At 45.7% G+C, this 21,164-nt stretch overlaps 1 pseudogene; it reads left to right on the forward strand.

The window, feature by feature from the left end:
* The first annotated feature begins 11,553 nt into the window (after nt 1-11,553).
* Nucleotides 11,554-17,439, forward strand: LOC114620579 (annotated as a pseudogene).
* The last annotated feature ends 3,725 nt before the right edge of the window (nt 17,440-21,164 follow it).

Genomic DNA, 21,164 nt, shown 5'->3' on the forward strand with positions numbered 1-21,164 from the left:
CCTTTGCCTCTACTTGCAAGGTGAAAGAGACAGTTGCCAACCTTCTGCTGGGGGTAATATCTTTACTGAGAGCCATGTGCCAAGTGAGAGGGAATAGGTTGACAGTCCTTAGAGAGCTGAGCCTGGGAGATTCTTGTATGATGGTTTAGCTAAGAAGTGGCCTCCAAAAGGTTTTAAATGTGGTTGCTAGCTGATGAGCTTTGGAGAAGTGATTGGATTGTGTCCCTGACCTTGAGAGGCCAAATCTTTTAAGTTCAGACTCCATTTTAGAGAACCTGACCAAAGATTGAACTCAGGTTAACTAACAAGCCGGTACCTGGCGTTAGTTTCCAAGTTACCCCCAACAAAAACCCAAGCCTACCTCTAGTCTCTAGGCTGACCCCCGACAAGATCATCTCCAGATTATTCCCCCAACAAACCTGCACCACCAGGTTACAAGCCCACCCCTGCCTAAACGACCACCAATGTAGAGGGAAACAGAAATTAATTTTATAATATGACTCCCAGCACCAGCCAAATATGTTATCCTAATTAGATGCTTGCACACTTACCCCCACTTGCTGCTTTCTATAAAGTCTTGCCCCGATAGATATCCAAGGCTCCTCATCACCGAAACAGTCCAGTGTGACAGCAGAACGCTGAGGGACCCAAGCTAGCTCGAATAAAATAAAAATGCCCCACTGTGATTGCACTGGATTGGTTCCTGTCTGGGTTTGGGGGATCATTAACGTTTCCCTGGCACTACAACCTAACCGGGGGCTAATACTTTGTTAGGTTTATAATAGGAAGGCACTTTGGGGAAGCAGAACCCAACTGGGAGAAGGAAGTTCCTGGGGAGTTTCCTGGAAGGACATACCTCTTGTTTGGTCATTTGTACAGTCACAGTCTCTTCTTTCCTCTCCTTGTTCCTCTTCCCTCCTGGTCCTGGCTGTCACAGTGGAAGCCACTCTGCTCTGCCACCCACCCTTGCTGCGATGTTCTACCTCATCACAGGCCACCAGAGCAATAGAGCCAGTAAACGTAAGCCTGACTTAGTTTCCCCCCCCCCCCCCCGATACGTTTTCACAGCCATGAGAAGCCTCACACACCCTGCCCAGTGAGGAACAAGGCAACATCCTGCTCTCACCAGGGTTCGGTACCACTAACAAAACAAGCCAAGCGCAGGACTTCCTGTTAAACATGGTGGATGCCATCCAGTAAGTCCCTACCTCCCACTCAAAAAGGGCTTTGTCGTTTGTTTGTTTGTTTGTTTGTTTGTTTTTAAGGGAACTGTTTTCAAACGTCTATAAATCTAATAATATATTAATTGTGTTTGTGTGTGTGTGTGTGCGTGCGCGCGTGTGTGCGTGGTACGTGAGGGGTTGCATGTATGCCAAAGCAGGCTTGTGGAGGTCAGAGGACAACTTTCTGGAGTTAGAATGTCTTTCTACTGAAGACCTCCGCAGAGGAGAGACCCTCTCTCAAGTCTCAGAAAGTCGCGACCACCCAGTAATCTGCTCGAGACACCACGTACCGGAGCAATTTGCGAGGTTGTTTATTAGGGCGTGACAACTAGTTGCCGGTCAATTCGTATGCCCACGCAGGAGCTGAATTGACCCCGACTGCCAGTTTGAGGGGTGTTTTTAAAGGGAAAAACCACAAACCAAGGAAATGAGGAGGGGGTGAGGGGGTTGTTGAGGTGGCATAACATAAAAATAGTGGAACATTCCAAAGGAACCCAACCTACATGAGTCAGGATCAGATGAAAACTCTCTGTACGCTTATCTTTCTCAAGAATGTAGTCCTGCCCTGTCACTTCGGCCTTGCCCTGTCACTTCGGCCTTGCCCTGTCACTATGGTTCTCAGCTTGGTTCCACCTGACTAAATTGCATTCTTTCCTTTCTCTTTGCGGGTCGGCCAGTTCCAGTAATGGTGACTGGTCTTTCCACATTCCTAAAGAAAGCCTAAAGAATATTTTATATCTAAAAAGGATTCTATATACCCAGTATCCATAACTTTTCCCTCTACACTACCATTATGTGGACTCTGGGGATAAAACTCAGCCTTGCGTAGAGGCACTAGCATGCCACCTCACCGGCCCTTATTTGTCTGTTTAAAAATATAAATACGTTCTCTGCACTGAGCAGCTGCTACAGTGTAGCAGTATATTCCCCACCACCACCACATTGAACTCGGTATTTTGGGAGGAGCTAATGTGGGAGGAGTAAGGAGAGGAAGAGGAGAAGGAAGAGGAGGAGCTAGGAAAAGCAGAGGAGAGGCAGGATGTAGGAGCCATGGAGAACCACAGGTCCAGGACTGTCCTGGGTAACAACTTATATCTAGGTTAGTTAATTGGCAAACACCTCTAATTGTGTGGGCTTCTTGTTAATTGAGCATTACCAAACATATAAAGCCTTTGGATAATCTTTAAGCATTAGAGTCTCATTTCTACCAGGTACCGAATGGATGGCAGGATGGTCTGGGCTCAGCCCAGCCTTGTGGAGACAGCATGGGAGATTGGCAGAGCCATCTCCCATGCTGGCGTCTCATGGGTGCCAGGGCTGGTGTTTCTGGTGGGCCTTTACCTGCATTCCGAGCCTTGCCCTGGCTCTCTGTTCCATACATGTTCTCATGGCGGCTCCCCTGATGATCTCGGGCTGAATTGTCCAGGTCCTTCCCTCCCTCCCTCCTCTCTCCTTTTGCTTGGGACCCCCTTACTTGGATATGAAGTCCTACCCTATTGTCTTCTGCCCGACTGTAGGCTGAATCATCTCTTTATTAATCAATCAGAGGTGATGGAAAAGAAATTTTACCCATCATTGAGAGAACATGCTCCAAATATCATGATGTCCTCAACATCAGGACTGTGACCAGATCTCTAGGCGCAATAATCAGCATTTTTTTTTTTTTTTGGTTTTTCGAGACAGGGTTTCTCTGTGTAGCCCTGGCTGTCCTGGAACTCACTCTGTAGACCAGGCTGGCCTCAAACTCAGAAATCCGCCTGCCTCTGCCTCCCAAGTGCTGGGATTAAAGGCGTGCGCCACCATGGCCCGGCAATCAGCATCTTAATACACACTGAATGAAACCATCTCCCAACAGTTCCCCCTTTTAGCCTCGAACTCAGAGATTCCTTGCCCCTGCCTCCTGAGTGCTGGGATTAAAAAGGCATGAGCCACCACTGCCTGGCTTCAGTCTGCTTACTTACAGCACCCAGGACCTCCAGCAGGGTAGTGAGGCAGCACTGTGCACAGTGAACCAAACCCTCCTACATCAATCAGCAATCGAGAAAATATCCCTACAAAGCTTTGCCAAAGGCCAGTCTGATAGCAGCTTCTTCTCACTGCGGTTCCTCTTCCCAAATGACTCTGGCTTGTGTCAAGTTGACATAAAGCCAGCCTATGAAGTCCACAGGGACTTCATAGTGGTTGTCACATGATTGCTCTTGAGGACTTCCTCTTTCCCAAGTCTGAACTCCGTATCAGCTTGCCCTAACAAACTGGAGCACTGTAGCTTCTGGTTTCCTTTCCCGTTTAAGGATGCTTTCTGTTCTCTCTGATGTCAGACAGAGCTCCATTAGCAGGATTAACAATGTTGCCTTTTAATTTTTGACAAGCCCTGTTGGAGCATCCTGGAAGACTGCTCTGATTATGCTTGTAACCCTTTGAAAATGGAGAAAATAATATATGACTGTAACCCAGTTTGGCTACTGTTTGTATTGAGTTCTGGGGGAAGGGTGGGGGCAGCCATTAAGCGGATCTCTAAATACTATGGGTGGGGGATGGGTGGGGACATCCATTAAGCGGAAGTCTAAATACTATGGGTGGGGGATGGGTGGGGGCAGCCATTAAGCGGATATCTAAATACTGTGGGCTGGAGATGGCTCATCAGTTAAGAGTACTTGCTGCTGGTGCAGAGGAACTGGATTCAGTTCCCAGCACTCACATGGTAGCCCACAGCCTTCTATAATTCCAGTTTCAGGAGATCTGGTGCCCTCTTCTGACCTTCATGGACACAAAACACAGGCATACATGCAAACAAAACACTTTTACACAGAAGATAAAATAAATATTTTAACTAAAAATAAATTCTGACACTATTTTACGACTAGAGTTGTTTGGCCAAGGATTGGAAAACAGGAAAAGCTGTTATCAGTCTCTGGGATGAGCTTCATTGTCTGATCTTTTTCTTAATAGTGATTGGGCCTGGCGGCACACACCTCGGCAGGCAGATCTCTAAGTTCCAGGCCGGCCTGGTTTAGAGAGCAAGTTTCAGGACCCAGAAAAATCCTGTCTTGAAAAACCAAAACAAAACAAAATCTAAGCAGCCATAAGGTCAGCCTAAGTCCAACAACAGAAAAGAACCATATAGTGTAACAATATGTAGACAGAGGATCTTCATTTGTCACCTTACATTATAAACTTAATTTGGATTCTTGTCTTCAGACACACCAACAGAGGGCATCAGATCCCATTACAGAGGGTTGTGAGCCACCATGTGGGGCACTGGGAACACTGTCCTAAGAACAGAACTTTTTTTTTTTTTTTTGGCTTTTTGAGACAGAGTTTCTCTGTATAGCCCAGGCTGTCCTGGAACTCACTCTGTAGACCAGGCTGGCCTCAAACTCAGAGACCCACCTGCCTCAGCCTCCCAAGTGCTGGGATTAAAGGCGTGCACCACCACCGCCCGGCACATTTTAGGTTTTTAACTGTCAAAGAAACTGAGCCTTAACACAAACCCAAGGTTTGTTCATCTGCCTGTGCTAACATCTTTCAAACAATCACTTTACAAACAACTCTTAAGATGAGTGGAACGGATGATGACTGACTTGTGTTATAGATTGCTAACCTTTCTGCAAAACTGTAATCCTGCTGTTCTAAGTCCTTTGTTAGCACAGTGTTGGCTCATTTCTCAAAAATGTATAGTCCAGCTCTGGAAAAATGACCCAGAGGGTATTTCTTTTTCTCGAAAGTTTTTTTTTTAATGCCTGTTCTTCTCATTTGTCTTTTATATCGTCCTTGTCACACCTCTCATCTGTTGGCAGTCTACAGAAGAATAATTCCTAACAACCTGAGATATATCCTATTTTTTAAAAGATGTATTTATTTTTAGCTTATGTGTATGAATGTTTCTTTTCGAATTTATATCTGTGCACTGAGGCCAGAAGAGGGTGTTGAATCCTTGGGAAAAGGAATTACTGATGGTTATTTCCTTACGAGTGCTGGGAACTAAACCCAGGTCCTCTGAAAGAGCAGAAAGCTTGCTTTTACTCATTCATTCTTCATTCTACATCCCCGATCACAGAGTCCCTCTATCCTCCTCTTCCAGTCCCACCTCACAACCCCTTCCTCCCATTACTCCCTCCCCTTTTCCTTTGAGAAGGGGAAGACCATGATGGGTATCAACCCACCCTGGCACACCAAGCTGCAACAGGACTAAGCACATCCTCTCCCACTGAGGCCAGACAAGGCAGCCTAGTTAGGGAAAGGGATCCAAAGGCAGGCAGTGGAGTTAGAGCCAGGCTCTGCTCCAATTGTTAGAGGACCCACATGAAGATTAAGCTACATATCTACTACAGATATGTAGGGGGGGCCTAGGTCCAGCCCATGCTTGCTCTTTGGTTTGTAGTTCAGTCTATGTGAGCCTCCATGGGTCCAGGCTAGTTGACACTGTAGGTCTTCCTGTGGTGTCCTTGATCCCTCAAACCTAAGCCCCACTCTTCCACAAGACTCCCTGAGCTCTGCCTAATGTCTGGCTGTGGGTCTCTGCCTCTGTTTCCATCTGCTGCTGGATGAAGCCTCTCAGAAGACAGTGATGCCAGTCTCCTGTCTGCAAGCATAGCAGACTTTCATTAATAGTGTCAGGGATTGGTTCTTGTCCATGGGATGGGCCTCTAGTTGGGCTAGTCATTGATTGGCCGTTCCCTCAGTCTCTGCTCCATCTTTATTCCTGCACATCTTGTAGGCAGGATAAATCTTGGGTTGAAGGTTTTGTGGGTGGGTTGGTGTCCCCGCCTCCCCTGAAAGCCCTGCCTGGCTGTAGAAGGTGGCAATTCAGTCTCCATATCCCCATCTGCTAGAAGTGTCAGCTTGGATCATCCCCATAGACTCCTGGTCCCAGGAGTCTGCTGTCCCAGGTCTCTGGCTAGTCCCAGAGATGCCATCACCCCCACACCACCACCATCAGAAACCAGATTCCAGTGAGCACATCAAGCTGGGACTCTGGCAGGCGCATTTCACTTTCCTTCCTATCCTCTATTCTGATATCCTCAGTCTCCCTTCCAATCCCGTAACCCTGCTTGCAGGTGGCCCTTCTCCCATACTCCCTCTTGATGGGGACCCAGCTTAGCTGTTCCTGTAGACCCTCCCAGCCTGCCCTTTTAGCCCAACTACCTTCCTTTGGGTCAGCCACAGATATGTAGACGCACTTTCTACCTGGGACCCTCAGTGGCCACAAGAGGATGGGACTCAGATCCGTGCACTAGAGGAGCTTCTGTCCTGGTTGATGGGAACTCCCACAGATATCCACAACCAGACAATGTGCAGACGGTGAACACCCTTGGACTGCTAAGTCCTCAATAGAAAGTCCTCATCATACCCATCCTCAGTGTTCAGGGAGCTGTGCCGAAGAGGAGGAAGAAAGACTCGAAGAGCCAGAGGAAGGCCTTTAATTCCAGCCTTTGGGATGCAGAGGCAGGCAGATCTTTGAATTTGAGGCCACCCTGATCTATACAGCAAGTTCCAGGACAGTTAAAGCTACACAGAAAGACCCTGTATCATAACAACAAAGCAAAACAAAACAGCCAAGCCAAAGGGGATGATTGACTCCAAGGAAACAGTATCTTCCAGATGCGACAGGACAGTTGAACACATGAACTCACAGAGACTGTGGCCACACACTCAGGGCTTGCACAGGTTTAAGTCAGACAAGGTCCCAGTGCTGAGAGACAGAAGTGGGTCTGGGGTCCATTCCTAATCAAAAAGCTCCCTGGTATTGATATCTACTTGCAAAGCAAACAGTAGTTTTCTCCAATGGAGTCTCATTGGCTATCTTAACCAAACTCAAGGGCAGACCCTGTGCCCAGCCAGAGATGGCCAACACAAAGTGAATTCAATGGTATTTTTGAAGACCTTTTGTCTCATGTTGCTTTGCCTGGGCATTTTTTTTTTGTCATATTGGTCTTTTGTTTGTGTATTATACTTGCTGATTTGTGTTTTATGGATTGTGTGCATTCAAGTGTGTGCATGTGTGTGAGTGCACACTTGTGTGTTTATGTGAATGTGTGTGTGTCTGTGTATGTCTGTTCTTTGTCTCTTATCTTTTTTTTCTGCTTTGTCTTTTTTGTTTATTCTGTTTTTTTTTATTTAATTTTTTTAAAAATTTATTTTGGTTTGCCTGCTTATTTGATTTCTAAAGAGTCAGAGAAAGTGTCTGAGGCCACGATGCTGTCTGTGGTCCGTGCTACCACGTTGCTGTGATCAGGACTGCCACCGGGAATGTGTTGATATCCATGAGCTATGCTGGGGCCATTTTGATGTCCCAGGTCCATGATGTGGCCAGAGACCATGTGGATGTCCGTGGTCCATGCAGTCATGGGAGTCATGCTGTTGCAGGCTGGTGTGGGCAGGGAAATGTCTGTTGCAGTAACATCGAGGACTCCAGACTCATAGTTGAGAACGAGAGACATTGAAGAATTCTACATCAGCATCCCCTCCACGCCACCCCCCACCTTCCAAATCAGAAACAGTCTAGACAGAAAGCCATTGAAGAGAGTCCTTAAAGATTGTGTTAAAGTTGCTGAAGTGTAGCTTTTCACAGTTGATGGTCGCTGTCCGTGTAGGTGGGATAGGTGGGGGAGAAATCGGGGAAGGACTCTGCTATCTTTTCAGGGGCTGACCGCTGGGCGTCTCATCAGGCTGCAATGAGTTTATGAGCAACACAAATTGTGGAGTTGGTGTATTTTTTCTTTTCTCCTCTTAATTTTTTTTTTTTTTTGGAGTGGGCACAAGAGTGGCAGGGCAGACCTGGGAATGGGAAGCAAGCACTGTGTGAAACGCAAATAATCAGTAATCATTACTTGTATCAATCCACAAGCAACGGAGGTCTTTTGACCTTCTCACGCCTTCTTCAATACTAGGGGCTGGAGAGGTGGCTCAGTGGTTAAGGACACTGACTGTTCTTCCAGAGGTCCTGAGTTCAAGTCTCAGCAACCACATGGTGGCTCATGACCATCTGTAATGGGATCTGACGCCCTCTTCTGGTGTGTCTGAAGACATTGTACTCACATACATAAAATAAAGAATTCTTTTAAAAAAAAGTTTTTACTGCAGAAGTCTTTTGTCTCCTTGGCTAAGTTTATTCCAAGGACTTTTGTTTGTTTTGTTTTCTGTTTTTGTTGTTATTGTTTTCACCCCCTCTTTGCGGGGCAGGGGTTGGGTGGGGTGTGAGACAGAGTTTCACTGTGTAGCCCTGGCTGTCCTGGAATTTCCTCTGTAGAGCAGGCTGGCCAGATCTGCCTGCTTCTGCCTCCTGAGTGCTGGGATAAAAGGGGTGTGCCAGCACCACCTGGCCTCTCATTTTCTTTTTGAAAACAAATTCATATAATATATTCTGATCACGGTTCCCCTCCTTCACCTCCCCCCAGATTTTTCCAACCTCCCCGACTCCAACCCACACCCTTTCTTTCTCCCATTCTTTTCTTCTTCATTAAAAAATGGTATGTATTTCTCTCAATGCCAATCAGCCCTGGACTTTCGTTTGCTTTTGTTTTTGTTTCTCTGCTTTCACTGTGTAGCCCTGGCTGTCCTGGAACTCATTTTGTAGACCAGACTGGCCTCAAATTCACAGAGTCACCTGCCTCTATCTCCCAAGTGCCAGGATTAAAGGAGGTGTGAGCCACCACTGCCTGGATCAGCTCTGAACTTTTAATTTGCTTAATAGAAAATGATTGTCCGACGCCAATAAAGCTGTTCTGTGTCCAGTCACACTCTGGGTCTGTCCTTGGCATTCTCTAATCACAGCGCCAAACAAATCCCCAAATTAAGCCTGAGCCCATAACTGGAATTCCTTATCTCTCACATTCCACGATAACCCAGAATCCCTCAGGGCAGAGCCAGGCGCCCAGCACTACAAACTACTCCTAGGTTCCAGAGCCCCCAACATAACGTACAATAGCTAATCCTCAGCTACTTACTGTCCGGCAGTGCATTTTCTGCGGAAACCCAGTAAAGGTTTCCCACTGTTCCTTGATAAACTGTGGGCCTGGATGAAGGCCTGTGTGGCTCAGGAGATCATAGGCTCTAGAGAGAAACCTGCTTCTTTGTCCTGCCAAGTGGGCATACTGTCAGCTGGCTTTCTAAGCATCTACGTTCACACACATAGTTGCTGTCCACCTTGGTGAGAGAAGCATCTTCTTTAGTGGGCAGCGGCAAACGCAGGGACACGAGCAACTCAAGTGTTGAGCCTGAATGATCCCGGGTGCACAGACTTAAGTCTAAGATCTATGCCATGCGCACACATACAGCTCTGCCAAAGGCTCTGGGGAGCATGTCAGAGGACCCAGTGGAGAGGATGTTGGAATCGGAGGATGGAGGAGGAGGAGTGTTGGGAGGATGGAGGAGGAGGGCTGGGAGGATGGAGGAGGAGGAGTGCTGGGAAGGGCTGTCTTCAGGTGACTCAGCCGTTCCACTTGGGACTCACTGCAGCTGGGGCTACCACACAAAGCCGACAAGCTCAGCCAGCATTCAGTAGGTAACACTCACTGAACTCAATCAGCCGTTTTGTTTACAGGTCAGTAACGGCAGCTCTACCCACTCACAAACACTCCATGGATGATACGCCAGCAGTCCAGTTCGCTAGAGTCTAAATAGCAAACAGGAATCAGCAGTGGTGGCTGGTGGCTCGACCAGCAGAGTCAGCTAGGCCTCATCCTCGATTTAAGTCAATAGGAGGAACCCAGAGAGATGCCAGGAGCAAAGATCAGCGAAGACGTGAGACCCACAAGCACTGTACAGCTAGCTCAGTAAGGAAGCCTAGATCCACTTACATCACGGTCCTTCGATTCCTGAACATCACGTGTCCTCCATGGTCTTAGCACATGGTCTGTCTCAGCTGACATCACTCTGCCAATCAGCCCGAGTCTGCAGAAGCAGCAAAAAACTGCAGCACACCACCAGAAGTTTTCTGGTGTATTTCTCTCTGTGGCATCCTGACAAATGCAGCTCAACTACACAATGAAAGGCGGACCAATGCATGTGTGTAGTTAGAAAAGAATCCTTCGTCACGTGTCCTTTCACGTGCTTGCTTTAGCAGAACATCCTCTCTCCTGTGTCTGTTCCAGGGAAACCCTTCCTTCACAAGTCTGCCTTAGTCTTTCACCTGTGCTCACTTCAGGACAATACTCCTTCCCATATGTGCTCCAGCAAAACACCATCCAACCAACTTTCCAAAGGACCCTTAAGTTTCCACTTCAGAGGAATCAGGAGTACATAGCATCAAGATAATTGAATACGGCCAGGCGGTGGTGGCACACGCCTTTAATTCCAGCACTTGGGAGGCAGAGGCAGGCGGATTTCTGAGTTCGAGGCCAGCCTGGTCTACGAGTTCCAGGACAGCCAGGGCTATACAGAGAAACCCTGTCTCTGAAAAAAAAAAAAAAAGATAATTGAATACCTGTATAGAACTGTCAAGGAGTAAATTAAAGATTTTTTTAAAAAAAAATAAATGAATAAATAGGGGTTCAGGGGCAGCCTAGTTTATATATGGAGTTCCAGTCCAGTGAGGCTACATGGTGAGCCCCTTCATAACCCTGTTACATACCCTCCCAGGAGACAAACAAGAGAGGCAAGAAGACGAGAAAGCTGTCTGCTGACCGAGGAGTAGAAAAGGAGTAGTTTTGTGAGAAACAGTCTGAACCCCCCCCCCAAAAAAATGAAGAGGTGCTTAATTATCAAGGTGAGGTAGCAAACAAGCTGGTGTCGGCGTGTCAGAGAAGACGAAGGCTACATGTTTGTAAGATGTGATTATAGCTGCCATTGTTACAGGTGGAAATGGCTGTCACACTTTCTCACTTCTAGGGAGCCACCTTCCACAGTTGTTCGTATTCTCTGGTGATCGTTGGTTTAAGGTCTAGTTATTTAGTGTGTTTTGCCTCCATGTCTGCATGTGCACCATGTGTGTGCCTGGTGCCTGCTGAAGAGGACAATGGAGACCCTGGAACTGGCGTTACAGATGGTTGTGAGCCACATGTTGCTGGCCTGGGGCTGCCTGTCCCCTCAGGAAAGTCACCAGGCTGCACCAGGCTGGATGGGAGGTTGGATTAGCAGGATCTTAGTCGGCCTGAGTGCAGGAGAAAAAAACCTTCTCCAGAGACAGTTTTCAGTGAAACAGCTCTCTTTATTGGGGGTGAACAAGGCCTATATGAACCTTGGAGAGTGGGTAGGGGTCTTCGTGGGTGAGTGTATATGGCAGGATTTTTCCTGCCCATTGTATTTACAGTGGAGCTCAGTGATTGGGCTCCAAGAGGTAAGTGGAGCTGGGAGTTGGGAGGAGAGGGAGACAAGGAGAAGGGGAAGCAAGATGGCGGCAGACATTCGTGTTTCTAGCAGTCTCAGGTAGTTGTTCATATCTAAAGGTTAGATACTGGGATAACAATTTTATTTGTGTGGGTATTTTGTGTATTGAGCATTTGTTGATATATAAATCTATTGGAACCTCTCCTGCCCATTGTATTTGCAATAGAGCTCTGTGATTGAGCAGAAGAGAGAGGTGGCCGGGCGGTGGTGGCGCACGCCTTTAATCCCAGCACTTGGGAGGCAGAAGTAGGCGGATTTCTGAGTTCGAGGCCAGCCTGGTCTACAGAGTGAGTTCCAGGACAGCCAGGGCTACACAGAGAAACCCTGTCTCGAAAAAACCAAAAAAAAAAAAAAAAAAAAAAAGAAGAAGAAGAAGAAGAAGAAGAAGAAGAAGAAGAAGAGGAGAGGTGGAGTGAAGAGTTGGGAGGAGGAAGGAAAGAAGGGAGGGAGAAGAAAGAAACAAGATGGAGGAAGACGTGTGTGTCTCTAGGAGTCTTGCGTAGTTACTCATGTCAAAAGGTTAGATATTGGGTTAACAATTCTGATTGTGTGGGCATCTTGTGTATTGAGCATTTGCTAATACATAAATCTATTAGATAATCGTAAGCATTAAGAGTCTACTGGATATTAAAATTGTTCTATCGACTGCATGCGGGTGGAGGTTAGCCCCTGGGTTTGGGGGCATGGACTCCACAAAGCTGATTGGTGGAGGTAGCCGCCATGCTAACATCTCACGGATCTAGGGCTGGCACTTCTGACTAGCCGACACTACGGTCAGAGTAAGAACTTAGAGCAGGAACATGGCAGTGGCTAGGGAGCTAGCTGGACCTTGCCACTTTTAAAAAATTCTCCTGCTACAAGTGCTGGGAAGCGCTATCATTGGCTGGGGCTGAGGTGGGGAATGCCTCATTTGCATGAAGAAGAATCCAGGTGCTAGCTGCACAAGTCCTTATATGGAGAGATCTTTAACCTGTAATGTGGCCACCAGGCTACCTGACTAACTCAAGGGTGGTGGAGGTGGGGGTCGGAGGGCCTACGCACACTGAGACATACAGGCCCAGAGCAAGGAGGAAGCAGTCCTACTCCCGCCTGTCTCAGGATGTTTCACGATTTAGATGTGGTGTGATGGCACTCACGCCATCACTGGCTCCCCCAGTGGCACTGCTTTCTTGCCCCACACCATGTAGGTGCTGGTAACTGAACCTGGGTCCTCTGTAACAGAGTAACCAGTGTTCTTAACTGCCGAGACATCTCTCCAGGCGTTAATTTTTTTTTCAAGGCAGGCTCTTGTGTGTTACTTGCTGATGGGAAACTTGTGATCTACCTGAGATGACCTTGGATTTCTTATTGTTCCGCTCCGCCTCCTGAGTGCTAGGATTTAACTGGCTTGCACTGTTATACCTGGTTTGTGCTGTGCTGGGAATGAAACTCAGGGCTTTCTGGGAGCTAGGCAAGTTTTGTAACCACTGTCCTACATCCTCAGCCAAATCTGATTCTTTGAACTCCTTTCTGTTTGTTTGTGTTTGTTTTGTTTTGTTTTCCCTTGTGATGCTGGAGTCTTGGATGTACTGGGATAAGGGCTCTGACAGAGCTGCACCACCAGCCCTGAACTAGTTTTATAACGGGGAATGATATTTTTCTTTGTGTGGCTTCAACGAAAGGGGTCCGGGGTCTGATGTTTTATTGGTCTATATTAAATAGGAAATTTAGCCCTTTAGGTTTAATTTGAAAAAGATGGAGAATATTTATTTGACATGGGATACACAGCAGGAACCTTCTAGACCAAACCTCTACCTCATCAACTCTCCTCCTAATTATTAATTACTTTTTCTCTGCCCAGCCTGGAATTCAGCTAACCAGGGTTACAAAATGAGACCCTGTCTTAAAAATACAAAGTAAAACAAAAATTACCCATATGTGGCTGGAGAGGTGGCTCAGCAGTTACTGGCTGCTCTTCCAGAGGCTCCCAGGTGGATTACGCTTGCACACAACACAACGGCAGCCCAGGTGGATTCCCAGTATGCTGGCACACAATGGCACCCCGGGTGAATTCCCACTATGCTGGCACACAATGGCAGGCTGCAAACATCTTCAGCTCTGGTTCTAAGACATTCAGTGTCCTCTTCTGGCTTCTGCAGGCACCAGACATGCAAGTGGTTCAGGCGTGCAGGCAAAAATACATAGACTCTTGGAAAGGCCAAAGACATATGTAACAATCGCAGGGCACTCGCTGCCTGGATAAGCTGCCTGGGTAAGGAGAGGGAATGACCACAAGGGATATGAGGAGGCCTTAGGGGCGGAAATCAACTACCTGTCCAGAGTGACATGAATGCACGCTTTGCCAGGTTCGTGGACTACACAGATAACTGGCAAATGATGGTATATAGATTACACACCAACCAATTTAATTATCTAAAAACAGAAGAGAGGAGATTAAAAAACAAACAGTTGTAGTGAACTCAGTTTCTTTTCCTGTTTATATTAATGATATCCTGAACTCAGAAAGGAAGGCAGGGAATGGGCGGCTGTCCATATGTCCATACAGGGGAAGGAAAACTATGGATTCCATCCCAACTGATAAAAACCACAGTTGACAGGGGAAGAAATCCAAGATCCCGGCTACAGACAGGCAGCAGAAAATCAGGTGATGTATTGCTGGTCCCTCTATTTGGGTATAAACTGGAAAACAAAAATCTCTCCAGCCAAAACTCCAGCTATGTGTAGCCAATAAATATTGTTGGCTACAGAATTCTCATGACTTAGTATTACATGCCATCTTTTCAGATGGCACAAATGGAGACTTATATTGCAGTTGGGTTATATAATCACACTCGCTCAAAAAGAAAGGCAGATGTCTTTCACCTGCCTAGACAGAGAGTGGAAAAATCATCCCTAACTGATCTGTGTACCTTGCACATTCCATGCAAATGTTTTTGTAAAACTATATATTACTTGTAAAGGTTTACATGACACAGAATGGAGCGACCAGACCCAAAGAAAGCAGCCCTGACAAGATCCACCTTCGGGGATACTGAGCCACCTGATCCTACATCAAACTGCTTCAATGCTTTCTCCTCAAAAGCCTTCATTCAGCCTTACAGACCGATGCAGTCAGGACTTCACTTAAGTCTGAATTTTTACAGCACCCAGAGACTGGACAACAAATGCCAGCTAGCTTTCTTTTGACTTAACCACCTTCCCAATTACCTTTGGACCCCTAAAAAGGAATTCTTCACCTCAATTCAGCAGGAAACATGCACTAAAAGACCATCACCCATTCCCTTAAATTGAGATGAATGGTTTCGGTCATTGTGATGGTTTGTATATACTCAGCCCAGGGAGTAGCACTACTAGAAGGTGTGGCCTTATTGGAGTAGGTGTGTCACTGTGGGTGTGGGCTTTAGGACTCTTATCCTAGCTGCCTGGAAGCCAATATTCTGCTAGCAGCTGATGAAGATGTAGAACTCTCAGCTCCTCCTGCACTGTGCCTGTCTGGATGCTGCCATGCTCCCACCTTGATGATAATGGACTGAACCTCTGAACCTGTAAGCCAGCCTTAATTAAATGTTGTCCTTATAAGAGTTGTCTTGGGCCGGGCGGTGGTGGCGCACGCCTTTAATCCCAGCACTTGGGAGGCAGAGGCAGGTGGATTTCTGAGTTTGAGAGTTTGAGGCTAGCCTGGTCTACAGAGTGAGTTCCAGGACAGCCAGGGCTACACAGAGAAACCCTGTCTCGAAAAAAAAAAAAAAAAAAAAAAGAGTTGTCTTGGTCATGGTGTCTGTTCACAGCAGTAAAACCCTACAGTAGTCATTCTATAAATTATAGATATATTATAATTTAAGGGGATGGTTACAAACGGTTATGGTTTTGGACAGGGAGGAAACAAAATAGGAAGCTTAGACTCAGAGAGTTCTATCTTTCTTTTCCTTTTCTCTATCCTTCTTCCTTTTGTAGATATAGGGAAGGGGGTTGAGAAGAAAACAGGTGAATATGGAATTATTATATAGAAATAGAGTAAAAGGGTAGATTAATGATTCTACTCTTCAACTTAGAGCTATTGCTATTCTCAAATAAGGTAATTTTTACATTAATGGATTATTGTATATTCATACAGGTTTAAGGTTTTCATTGGTATAAATCTTTGTACATTGATACAAAATTTAAGGTTAATTTTGTTACAACATAATGTATGTATGTTTCAGTTCCTGTGTAGGTATTATGCCTATGCAACTTATTTCAAAATACAAGGTTTAGTCCCCGCCCTTTTAATAGCTGCTATTGCAAACTATTAGAGATGGTTAAGTCTCAGGGGCAGCCCTGCTTATACACTGAAGGCCTAAAATCAGCCATAGGCCTAAAATCACCCATAGGCCTGACATACATACCTGCTAACACAAAGTCTTGGGTCTCTGGAAAAATACTGAAACAGATGCCTAGAAGCTATTGTAAACAAGCAGCTTTGGTGGAAAATTGCCAGGATGAATACATAGACCTTGTAGACGGGTAACCTTGGTGGATAGTACCAACTTAGATAAAGACAAGTGAATCATAGAAGTCATAGTGGTCTGTCCCCTGAACCTTCACCCCGCTGACACTCTGTTCTGGAAGATATCTGTACTCCCCCTGAACACCTACGCTTCTGCGTCATCCCCTTCCCCACATCCTGCCTTTTTGTGTATATAACCTGCGTGTGCAAAAGCAAAAATGGTGATCTGATCAGATTATAGACAGGTCGTCATTCCTTGCATCTTTGCCTGCTTCCACTCCTCTCTTTCAAGTGACCTCCCCGGACCCCTGTTTAATGTCCTGCTGGGCAGGACAGTTAAGAAATACAAGTTTAATAGACAATCAAACTCATGGTCATGTCAGATACTAGATCATAGAAATACATTTTCTGGGTTGAACAGATAATACATAGCTGGAGACAGTCAAAGTTTTCTTGGTCAGACGTGCTATGAATAGATGGATGGTCTTCAAAAACCTCAGAGACTTGCCGAATATTGCATTTAAAGATGTTTTTAGATCAGCGCCGCCATCTTGTGGGAGCAAACCCAATGCCTGGCTGGGAGTAGCCACCTCGGAGGTCTTTAACCAGTAACGTGTCCACCTGTCTACAAGCGTGGAGAATATCTTTGCAAACCTCTTCAGGGGCCTTTTTGGCAAAAAAAAAAAAAAAAAAAAACAATAACTAAAAAACCTCATTCTCATGGTGTGCCTGGATGCTGCAGGGAAGACAATTCTATACAAACTGAAGCTGGGCGGAATTGTGACTAGCATTCCCACTATTGGTTTCAATGTGGAGACTGTTGAATACAAGAGTATCAGCTTTACCATGTGGGAGGTGGATGGCCAGGACGAGATTCGGTCGCTGTGGCGCCACTACTTCCGGAACACCCAAGGCTTGATCTTCATAGCGGACAGCAATGACAGAGAGCGTGTGAACGAGGCCCGTGAAGAGCTCATGAGGATGCTAGCTGAGGATGAACTCCGAGAGATGCCGTTACTCTTGGTGTTTGCTAACAAGCAGGACCTCCCCAATGCCATGAATGCAGGAATCGCAGGCAAGCTGGGGCTGCACTCTCTACGCCACAGGAACTGGTACATTCAGGCTACCTGTGCCACCAGCCGGGACGGGCTCTATGAAGGACTAGACTGGCAGTCTAATCAGCTCCGGAACCAGAGTGAACCAGGCCCCTCCCTCCCCTCACGTCCTCTTCTCCGCCCTCAGTTTTCCTCTCATGTGGCAAACGTGCCACTCTGTGGTCCTGAGTGCCAGAAGCTGTCTCCATGGGTTGGTCACAGTGTGTGTCGCACCGTGCTGTACATGTGCAGACAGACACAGCCTGCAGCCAGGTTTTTATTTAATGTAAATAGTTTCCGTTTCCACTGAGGCGGTTTCTGGTACTCCTATGCAATATTACTTAGCTTTTTTATTGTAAAAAGAGAGTCAACTCACTGTCAGTACTGAGAAGGGGTTTGGGTCTAGGGGCACCTGGCATCGGGGATCCATTGGGCTGAAGACTGGTGTCGGTATCCATTTGGTAGTTGGTTTTTAACCCAAACTCAGTGCATTTTTAAAAAATAGTTAAAAATACAGGACAAGAACACTTGAATACACAGAGCGGAGGCTATGCCTAGTGTAGGTCTTGCAGTTAATGGTTTGAATGCTGGTCATCAGATCCCCTGTTTCCTTGGGGGGACAGGAGAGAAGGTGACGAACAAACCGCCATCCGCAGCCTGGTTACAGTAGAGCCCCGTGACTCACCTGTCTTTGGGTCACCGGCATTCCATGGCACTGTGCTTGTACTTGTGCTCACACGGTCATCTAGGGGTGGGCTGGGAGCGATTGTGGTCTGCAGGGCCTGGCTTGTACTTGGTGTGTGGCAGGGCCCAATGGCAACCTGCATACCCAGATTACTCTTGGCCCCACTTGGACCCGCTGGCAGGAGGCCTGAGTCTCACCAGCAGGAGTGTGTGCAAGGTGGGAAGGTTTGACCGTTACAGACCCACATCCTGGAGTACCCCCACTGCCACGTGTGGAGTAGCTTCCTCCCTCAGCCTGCAAGAGTCCGATTTACCATCGAAAAATGCCCTCTACTTCTTTCTTTTGTATTTTGATAAACACTGAAGAAGCTGGAGCTGTTGAATTTATCTTGGGGAAATCTCAGAACTGGTTTATTTGGTGTCGTGGAACCTCTTACTGCTTTCAATACACAGTTAGTAATCAACTGTTTTGTATGCTTGATTTCAGTTCTCATTAAGACAAGCACTGTAATTATAGCTATTAGAATAGTCTCTTAACTATTTAAAAATAAAAAGATAAAGATGTTTTTATTAACTTAAGGCTTTTTGACACTGAGACATGTGTGTTCCTGGCCGCACCCCATTGACTTGGAAGAAGAAGATGAGCATCCAAGGACCTGCAGTTAGAGAGGGCTTCATTCATGGCAAGCTGGCCACCAGGCAAAGAAAATGCCCTAACTTCATCTGCAGACAGAATGCTGTCTGGAAAGGACCAACAGATGCAGGGAAGTTGATTGCCAAGCTCTGTCAATGCAGGGTAAGCAAGTCCTGCAAAATTCCTGCTTCACAGAAGGTCTGCCAGATATTTTGGGCCAGTGCTTTCCAGGCAGCCAACTGTCTGTCATTTCTATAATTTTGGAAGGGCTTGCCTACACTTCCTGAATACTCAGATAATATTTTTTTTCCCTTCTCAAGTCTCTGATGGGGTTGAAGACTAGATAGTCCACAATTAAATTTAAGTTGTTTAGGACTTGAGAAGATGTTTTTAGGTCTAAAAAGATGTTTTTAGGATAACAATACAAGTTAGGATAGAAAATGATTTAGATACAGAACTCTGAACTCACCAAGATAAAATAAATGATAGAATACTTTACCCAAGTTGCCGAATACAAATGGACTGGACATTCTGAATGTAACTCCTACCTAATGATTTTCATAATTATTTCATTTCTGTCCCTATTATATGTTGTTTATTATTATAAGAAAAGGAGACTTTATTTAGACAAAAAAAAAAGGGTAATTGTTGAGGTTTAGCCTGTTGCTATGTATTGTAATGTTAAATTCTGTATCCCAAGATCTGGCTGTCTCAAGACAAGTGAATTCTCACGTGTACCAGATTTTGTTGTACAAACCCTGCCCCTTAATTTAAAACTACTAGTTGAATATAAATGGCTACAGCCAATTACTGGAGGGAATAGAGGTAGGCAGGTTTTCAGTGACCTGGTTGGGGGTCAGAGGGAGGATGGGAGGAAAGAGAAGGAAGGTGTATGAGGGAGGAAGAAGTCACCACAAGAGGAAATGGACCATGAGTACACAGCCAGGAGAAACAGCAAGTGTTTGTTGTACACCACTGGGGCAGTAGTCACTCCAGTAGTTAGAAAAGCAGATTAGAGCCGGACAGTGGTGGCGCACACCTTTAATCTCAGCACTTGGGAGGCAGAGGCAGGTGGATTTCTGAGTTCGAGGCCAGCCTGGTCTACAGAGTGAGTTCCAGGACAGCCCGGGCTACACAGAGAAACTCTGTCTTGAAAAACAAACAAAATATGATAAATATTTTTGCCGGGCGGTGGTGGTGCACGCCTTTAATCCCAGCACTTGGGAGGCAGAGGCAGGCGGATTTCTGAGTTCAAGGCCAGTCTGGTCTACAGAGTGAGTTCCAGGACAGCCAGGGCTACACAGAGAAACCCTGTCTCAAAAAACCAAAAAAAAAAAAAAAAGAAAAGCAGATTAGGGGTGACCCCTCCCAGTAATTGTCAAAGTCAAAGAAAATAACCATAGTCTGAGTCTCATTTATTTGAAAGCTAGACGGGGATGAGTTTACATTTGTTCAACTACACTATTTATTATCTTTCTTTGGCTTGGTATATAGTTAATAAACTCACTAACTCAAAGCAAAAGTACGGCCATTATAGATCACCCTCTAGACCATACAGAATACATACATACAGAATACAGGGTCTTTCAAACATAGACATTCAGGGGCTGGAGAGAAGGCTCTGTGGTTGGGTGTACAAACTGTTCTTGCATAGGACCCAAGTTGTATTCCCTGCTTATAGCTGCCTGTAACTCCAATTGCAGGGACATCCTGGATAAATGCATTCATGTGGACACACACACACACACACACACACACACACACACACTTAATCTTTTTAGTCCAAAGAAGTAGAAATTCAAAAGTCATTCCCAATAAACCTTAGACAGTTCCACTAAAGTCCTAAAGGACTGCAATCATGGAATAATTAGAAATAAAGCTATCCTGGGGCTGGAGAGGAGGTTCAGTGGTCAAAAGCCCTGTGCACATGCAGAAGATTTGGGTTTCCTTCTTACCACAGCTGCATATAACTCCAGTTCCAACTGATACGATGTCTCTTCTGACCTCGAAAGTAAAATAAATATTTTTTTAAATCAATGGGGATTTGAAGAGCCATTTTGCCAAAGAAAATGTACAAATGGACAGCAAGCATTAAAAATGGTCAGTATTGGGCTGGAGAGATGGCTCGACAATTAAGAAGAACACTGTCTGCTCTTGAGTTCAATTCCCAGCAACCTCGTGGTGGCTCATAACCATCTATAATGAGATTTGGTGCCCTCTTCTGGCCTGCAGGCATACCTGCAGGCAAAACACTGTACACTTCAATAAACATACATACATATATAAATATATATATAAATATATATATATATATATAATAGTAAGTATTATTGGACGCTAAGGAAATATAAATTAACATCAAAGGATATTTCTACTTCTATGGTGGCCAAAACTTTTAAAATGTAGTAACAAGCATTGAGCAGCATGTGGCTACTACTTTGGAGGTTTGTTAGGTGTTGTGATTAGAACATCAAACAGAAGAGTTCCAGCCAGAGACTAAATATGTTCTTAGAGTATCAGAACTTTTAGCCTTACACACCAGCCAGTGCTCACACTCAGAAAATTGAGGCAGGAGGATTATGAGTTTGAGACCAGCCTGGGATACACAGAAATACCTTCTTTAAAAAAAGAAAAGCGGGCTGGAGATTGAATTCTGTGGCGTATTTTCTTCCTTCCTTTCGAAATTTTTCATTTTTCAACCTGAAATCACTGTGTAT

The sequence above is a fragment of the Grammomys surdaster genome, unplaced genomic scaffold, assembly GCF_004785775.1.
Source record: "Grammomys surdaster isolate TR1022 unplaced genomic scaffold, NIH_TR_1.0 169, whole genome shotgun sequence".
In the NCBI taxonomy this organism is placed as follows: domain Eukaryota; kingdom Metazoa; phylum Chordata; class Mammalia; order Rodentia; family Muridae; genus Grammomys; species Grammomys surdaster.